Genomic DNA, 8,735 nt, shown 5'->3' with positions numbered 1-8,735 from the left:
GCCTTCTCCCTGAACACTAGTTTTCATAGTTTTAGAGGACACTATGTAGGCTGCTAAGGGAGAAAATCAATCAATGGTTCAATCCCAAATTTGGCAGGCATCTTATAATCAGACTTTTTCAGACAGCCAGCCAGAGCACGATTTTTTTTTTAAATGGACAAGTTATAAATTATATCAAGTCAAATATGCACTGCAAGATTTGAGCAGCCTAACAAGAGTTGCCTGAATTCAATGTTGGGAACAGGATAGCCACTCAACTCAACAACCTTCAAAGAATAATAAGCTGAGGCCAAGATTTCTTCTCAGGATCACAGTAGACAGCGCCAACAAAGAATTGGGCCAAATGTACCTCAGCCTGTTTCATGATTTGTGACCACATCAGAAAGAGGGGCCTTTTGCAGATTTAGAAGGTAATCACTTTTATCTTTTCAGACAGCATTATTTTTTTAACTTTTTTGACCTTATGCATTTCTGCATACACTTTGAAATTTTAGGCTGCATAAAAATATTTTCTTTGCAAAATAGGGGAAAAATTAAGTGTATTGTTAATACTCATATTGTTATATTCATATGCTTGGAACTTTAAATTCTTTAGAGTTATAAAATCTACAATGAATAACAATTGGAGTAAGAGAAATATTTTATATTTTGAGATCCAGTGCAACTAAGATAATTGTGAAGCTTATACTGGGAAATTGTCATTTATAATCAAAGCCAATTCAAATTTAATGGTCGCCCAGTGGCAAGAGCCCTGTAATAGCAACAGTAGTCAAAAGAATGTCTTCCTGCTGCTATCACCAGTTGGAATGATTACTTTCTGATTTGTATTTAAAACTCATAGAAACATGCTTTTCAAAGGCTTTCTAGTAAATGGCTTTCATTTCAAAATGTAAAGAGCTTTCTATTATTTGGAAAGGCATAGTAGTTTCCTTTTTTCATGTCAATAGCCAATTTTCTGACAGATATCAAGATAATGGTGTCAGTTCATATCATTATTCCAACCTTCTTGCTATAGAAAGTGAATTTCAAAGGCACACTTTAAATAAAAATTTTAACAACTTTCCTATAATTTAGAACTGAGCAGCTCTTTTAAGAAATCATTGTACTATCATACTCAGAGTGCATAAGCCACCACTTTAACTATTGTAAATGAGAGGTCAGTCCCCAAGACTCTCCTTACTTAAAATATTTAAATTTGTAGTCTGTCAAAAAGAAAAAAAAGAGTAAAACACTCAGGTCATGATATATTTGGGAGAAATGGCTCAGTCTACTTTTGAAAAAGGCAGGAACTCAACATGTGAATGATGGGACTTTGCTCTGAGAAGCAATTTTATCCCAGTGATAATGATTACTTTTTAATGAGTATTTTTCTGTGACAAGAGTTTAGAGTAAAATTGGTAAGAATAGTGTCCTCTGTAGATAACAGTTACTGTCAGTTAAGTTTTTCAACCACCCAATATGTCACTCATCATTGATTTCTTTTTTTTGTATTTGAACTGAAACTAGGTCCTAAAAATGGATTTTCAGAAAATATTGCTATACACATAAGCTTACAGGACAATAATAGCAACAACTATACATTCTATATGCTGAGGTAGCTTTAATGATTGATGATGAGGTAAGAATCAAATTTTTTATTCTTTTTTTGAGAATTTCATACATGAGCATTTACTTTATTTCCATCCCTCCCTCAAAACTCTCCCCTTGTCCTATCTCAATCGCTCCCTCAATCCCTCTCTCAATCCTTCTCAATATTTTTTCTTTTCTTTGATTTGTACTATTTTATTTTTATTTTGTATGTAGATTTATATTACTTGTATATTTGTAAGTGCACCCAAATCATACGATGTCCAAGGAAGTCAGAAGAAGGGATTAGATCCCATGGAATTGGATTTACAAATGATTATTAGCTCAGATGTGGGTGCTGGGTCTTGAACCGGGGTCATCTGCTAGAGTAGCCAGTGCTCTTAAACACTGAGCTATCTCTCAAGTCCTACTACTTCATTAAAATTGTTACATATTTATACATACATTTCCTTCCTTGGCCTCCATTTATTGCATGTAGCTCTTTGTGCTGAGGTAGGACTCTATGGCATTCCCCCAGTCCAATGTCCACTTTGGTCTGTCAAACTGGTTTTGTCATTATGCAAATCTTGTTAGACTACTGCACTATGGAGATATCACTGTTGCAGCTTCCCTATCATGTCTAGAATACATTAACTAGCAGCAGGTGTCTTCTTCTGAGATGTCTCCTGAGCCTTGCGTTTAGAGGTTCAATAATAGTGTGTCATTTATAATAGTGTGTCATTTAATTATAGTGTGTTGCTTGTTTTCTGTATTTGACTAGTTCAATTTTGTAATGCTCTGTATTTGTTGCAGAAAAAAATCTTCTTTAATAAATGGTGAGAGGTATACTTGTTTCAAAGTATAAGGATACCTATTTAGAATGCAGTAGAAATTATGATGTTCTAGGAAAATGGAAGAAGCTTTTTTTCTCTTGAATCTCTGAACTCTATAGCCATGTGTACTTGGCTATGTTTACAGGACCACACAGGACTTAACTCCCATTTACCAGGCCTTAAGTCCAGGTAAACAGCTGTTTTTTGCCACTAAAATGAAACCTCCACTACTGCACCAGTAAAGTTTATTTCCTGGGCTTGTCATTGTTGTTATTCACTGAGATTACAGTTGGTTAGGGCAGTTGATTTACTTTCTCCTTGCAGCTTGCTTAATACCGTCTGATATGAGTGTGAGTCTTCAGGGAGAAGCTTGAACTGTCCAGATCCTCTTTCTGAAGTATTTGTGTATTCAAAAGGAGAGTCTTATAACTAGTTTCCAAAAGAGAATCAAGGGTTGTGGCAATATCATGTAAGATTATTGGAGTTTCTTGGACTACCCTGACCAACAACTCGAAAGGGGAGTTCCCATACTTGCTACTGTGATTATTGTTATATAGCTATGGGATATAAATAAGAGATACTAATGTGTAAAAAATTTATATTTTCTCAGTGATATGCATATTAGAAGAAATGATTAAGAAATAATAAACACAGAGTTAAAAGATGAGCTTAAATTTTAGAAGAAAGAAGATACAGCAGCTGAGATTGCAGTGCTTCAAAAAGTACACATTTGAAAATATATAATGATGTTTTCTAGCACTTAATGTAAAACTGAAATGGGTCAGTATTAGATTAATAAATAGTTTATTAAATTTTCAAGTAAATTTTGGTCTAAGAGGATGATTTGTTGTTTAGAAGTTACTTTCTCACTTAACGTGCAATACAAGTACACATGAAATCACACATTCAATGACAGGAAGACTATACATTTAAATTCAAGTTTACTTTATTAAAGATCATTCATTAGTTTTGTCTTTCTATGTATTAATAAGGATTGGCAAACTTTAGGCAAGGTTATTAAATGATACATTAACTTCAAAAGAAAGTATAAATTCAGTACAATATAGTTTTCTAGATATTTGTAAATAAAGTTATATGAAAGTGTATTTCATTCCTCACAAATTTTCATAAATGCACATTATTAACAGTATGGGTGAATTCAATTCCCTTTGGGTGAATTGTTAAACAAATGAAGGCATTAGGAGGATGGCCTCACAATGCATACAAATAATACAAACACTTTTATTGCTAAGTTATTTCATTTGAACAAAATCAACCAGTGCAGCACTGTGTAATACTGCTGGAGTTACCTGCTGAGTTTTTAAGATATTAAATTTGTGGCTAATTTAGAAAGTTCAACCTGAATACATTTGATATTCCTGCATAAAAGTATATTGCTTTTAATCAAAAAACACATACACAACAGTGACCTAAATGCCATGATTTCAAGGATTATATAATTTCCTTTATTTTTCAGTGGACTGGTTTCAGGACAAAGACAAAATGTAATAAGGCATAGTAAAAACAAAAAAATGAATGCAATGTAAATGATATGAATGCAGTGTAAACGATCAGCTTCCCTCAGGGAATTATGCATGCATCAGTTTATTCAATACATAACAAAATTCTTTTTTGAATAGAAACTATCATCTTCTTCAATTTACTGATGAGTATGGTCAAGGCACAAAGTTTAAATGACCAAGTCAAGCTCTTTACCATGCGATTTGCAAATGTACCTAGATCACCTTCTTGAGAAGGAGCACTATATCACTAAGTTGGATATCTCTGAAGGTCCTTCAAAGGGGAATTGTTTGGGCTCCATCAAACCTCCGACTGAAATCTAATCCCTTCCAGCAATCAGGTGTTGCCTTTGCAGTGCTACTAAGAGGTAAGTCATTGAAGTGGTGGTTAAAATATGGGTGTTATAAACTAATTTTTATGTATAATTTTGTGCATTTCATACAATAAATCTTAATCATATTTAGACCCACATCCCACACCTGCAACCCCCATAATCCCTCCTACCAGATTTAATGTATTCCGTCATATATGTTAAGTCCTATCGAGTCAATCTTTTGTACCCAGATTCCCTCAGTGCAAGTTCATCCACTGTGGTCTAGTCAGTCTATCTAGAGTATTCATTTAAAGAAAGTCAGCTCTCCCTTATCAAGAAGTCATCAGCTGCCAATAGTTCCTCAGCTAAATTTGGAGCTACTGTCCATTTCTCCAGTTCTGTGCTGGGGTTGTCAGAATGAGTCTGCATGCTGTCACCATCACTGCAAGTTCTCAGAGGAATGGCAGACTCTGTTGTTCTCTTATGTTCATACCAACCCTGACTCTTCTCATCTCTCCTCCCCCACATCAGCAATGGTCTCTGAGTAATGGTTGTTTGAGGTTTAATATAGGAGTCCTATCCAACACATGCACTTTTCAGTCTCTTATTTTCTACACCTTGGTCAGTTGTGGCCTTCTGTGTGCATGACCCTCCATTGCATGAGGAAGCTTTGCTGGTAAGAGTTGAGAGGTGCATTGATATTCTCTGTACCCTCTGTTCTGTGTTCCATCAGCCTTAGATAGAGAGGTTCTTCTGTAGATGTGTCACTTAGGGCTGAGCACCGATCAGATACACATTCTCTGTGTGATCAATTGTGGATCTCTGTATTTATCTCCATCAAAGAAGCTTCTTTGATGAGTGGTGAATGATATTCTTGTCTGTAAATATAAGGATCTATATTTAGCATCCAGTAAGACATTTCATTTGTCTAGAGAAACGACAGAGATAAGGTTTTTTCTGACTTGGCAGATTAGGTACTGGTGTGCAAAACACAAACTCAGTAAGCAAGCAAGCCTGCCACAGCTCAATGTACATAATGGATTAATAGCTCCCAAGAGTTGGGCATTTCACAGACACTTATTCTCTGTGCATGACCAATTGTGGAACTCTGCAATAGTCTCCATGTATTACAAAAGAAGCTTCTTTGATGAGTGGTGACTAGCATACTTGTCTGTAAATATAAGGATCCATTTAGCATTTGTCTAGGAATGAGACAGTCTTAGGGTTTTCTCTAGAATCTATGACCTCTTCAGCCATGTGTATTTGGCTATGTTTACAGTATCATGCATGAATTTCCTCCCATTGAGAGGGCTTAAAGTCCAATTTGATAGCTTTTGGTTGCCCACAAAATAAAAGTGCAAGTACTGTTCTGTCCTCATTAATGCAACTGATGCTCTTATGAAAGAGGCTTCATGTAGTTTGATTAGCTTATTCTTTCCTTTCTACATAGAATGAAAGAAGGCTCTCTTCAGTTGATATATGGGCTATGTGAGCTATACAACATAAATTACCCACTCTCAACAACACTTATCTAAACATCAATCCAGATCATCAGTAACTACCTAGTTAATCCACACATTTTAAACATACTATAACCATAGAACAATAGCAGTTTAAAGCATTTTTAGTTGTTTATGTTTTCCAGTTGGAGAATATATTCCTGTTTGTTTTCTGTTTTGGTGACTATTTTGTTTGTTGATTGCTTTTTGATACAGGGTCTCCAGATGTCATGGAATTTGCTGTGTAGACTAGACTAGCCTTCATGCCATAGAGGTCTCCCTGCCTCTATGTCTGAGTGCTGGGTTTAAAGATGTGTTGCACCATGTCAGGCAATGGAAAATGCTTTTAATTGTTATGATTTTTAGGGAGTTCTAAAGCTTTAGCATTACATGCTGAAATATCTATAGTTAAGCAACATGTTTGAGGTTTTCTTGGTAGCTATGCTGGAGAGGATCAAAACTTAGTAAGAACTATATATTGATAATATTATGCGCTGGTTTGGCTTGGCTTTGTATATGAGGTGCTACTAACACTATATTGTTTTTTCTTCTTTGTTTATATTTAATAAATGTGAAAGATAAATCTGGAACTTTCAAATGTCATGACCTCACAACTAAATTTTCCCCATGTGTTTGGTAGAGTTGTACCTGTATCACTAAATATAGATGTAAAAGTGACATATTAAATACTTAGAGTTTCAAGAAAAGATAAAGTTCTGATTGTATTTTTATACCAAGTGTACATTTTCTGGCTTTATATAGTGATTAAAAGATTTAACACAGAGCTTTACAAATGATATCAATATTTGAGAACTGGGAAAGCTACATAGTTCTGTCAGTTTGATCTCTAGAATTTCTGCAAATCTTGTCTTTTTTTCAATTATGGATAACATTTAAGTTTCCTTAAAAGAATAGAATAAATAAATTTCTATTTGGCAACATCCTTAAATATGTTAGTGAAGAAATACAAAATTACTAGTATTCCTGCCAACTAGTCTTCCTGCCAAAATTACTAGTCTTCCTGCCAACTGCTTTTTTGGGATTTTTTAAAAATTATTTTTAAACAGGGCTTTGATATTATATGTAGTTTAATCCTTCAATTTCATTTTCAGAGTTTATAACCTCTACCCCTCTGTGAGCAGCAGGTTGCTTTATTGTAGAATTTTTGTTTTTTAAAATATGATTTGACTGTTCTTAAATTGGGTGTCTTGTGTAAAATGAGGTTCCCCATTAAGTACTCCATCAGCCAATAGTAAGTGATTAACGCAGTCACATGGTATGTTTTGTTTTTAGCCTATCTTGTTTTAGATCTGCATTCTTTGTAACTTGTATGCTTTAGTCATCAGTCATTGTGCTGTAAAAGTGTGCATGTAATTTTTGTGATCTTTATGTGGATGCTATAATTGTTATTTATCCAGGTTAAAATTTGTTCATTTACAAAAAAGAAGAAATATAAAATCAGCTGATTCTAAAGAAAGTAGTCCACATCTCTTATCCAGACTTCTGGTTCGTGGTGTTGTTTTTCCTATTGTTCTTCTCATGTACTTTTTAAAGCATGTTTGATATTATAGACTGGATGGAGCAATATCTCTATTTTAAAATACTTTCTATTTTGTTTCAAAAAGGCAATTTATTTATGCACGTTGCCTGACAGGTTCAGCCTGTGATTGCAGTACTTTCACCTTTACCATCACATTAATTACAGTGGACATCTGGTGTCATTCCACACTCACCATACTTTGGGACTTGGTATTCCTACATCATTTGTCATCACTTCTCTTCATAGAGCATAAATAATTTCTACCCATTTTCAGTTTCTAATTTTAATGTCATGCAACATCAAAATTGGACTAATTTTTCTTTAAGTTTTCTTAATTACCTGTGGATGCTTCTTTTAAAGCATGTCATTTTTACAGCAAGCATTCTATACATCAGGAACATTTTAGTTTTGTTCCCACCTAATAAGAAATACCATGACTGTCCATGACATTGAAACTTTATAGAAGAGGTGGAAAGTCACGCACACACACACACACACACACACACACACACACACACACTCATAGAGAGAGATTTAAAAAATTGTGTAAACCTGTAAATTTTGTTGGATATTTGATAAAATCTATTTTACCCCAATTTGTGAATCCACTCAGCTAGTAAGAAATGTACTCTGTTGAAAGAGGGGGCAGAAACATTGTTAGAGCCAGAGGAAGTGGACGATCACAAGGAAACACAATTTTCCAGGCATCTTGTCAGTTATTTATATGAACTCACAGCAATGGTGACAACATGCAGAAGTCTTATGCAACACAAACCAGACAAAAGTCCCAGAATAGATATAGGGAAGTGTCTAAGAAATTACAACTCAACCTCAGCAACTTTTGGCAATTGATGGTTTCTGAGAGAGAGAGAGAGAGAGGTTGATGCTTGATGGGCCTACTGAATGGATACATATTAAAAGACATCATTTGTAGACACAAATAGGACTCTATAGGCTGCAATATATATGTTCATGAATTTATGAATACATTAAATTAGTTGAGGGAAGTTGTGGGTAGAGGGGATTATTTAAATACTATCAAACTATATTGTATGAAGATCACAAAATTTCAATTAAAAATAAAGTTTTCTTTATCATTTATCTTTAAAGCATACTTTAGAATTTTAAGTTTATATAGCTTATGAAATTGTTACTAAAGAGTTGCATGAGTAGTGTGGGCAATAGTGATCTGGTGATTTTCATGTTCATAGGAGACTTTGAATCTGCAACTAACAAATGAAAAATTCACTAATTCAAATTGAAAACAAAACTTCAAAATGAATCTCAACTATTAGCTAAAATTAGAACTAAAGTTAGAATGCAAAAATTTCAAATACCCTTATTAAGGCAAAAATTTATTTATATTTTATTTTAAATACAGGAAAACAATTTACAAATATGTGCCTAATAACACTTTATTAAAATACAAGAATATAAACAATCTTCCAGGAACAATTGAAGAA

The sequence above is a fragment of the Nannospalax galili genome, unplaced genomic scaffold, assembly GCF_000622305.1.
Source record: "Nannospalax galili isolate Female #2095 unplaced genomic scaffold, S.galili_v1.0 scaffold1180, whole genome shotgun sequence".
Classification (NCBI taxonomy): Eukaryota; Metazoa; Chordata; class Mammalia; order Rodentia; family Spalacidae; genus Nannospalax; species Nannospalax galili.
Note: the sequence above shows the minus strand (reverse complement) of the source record.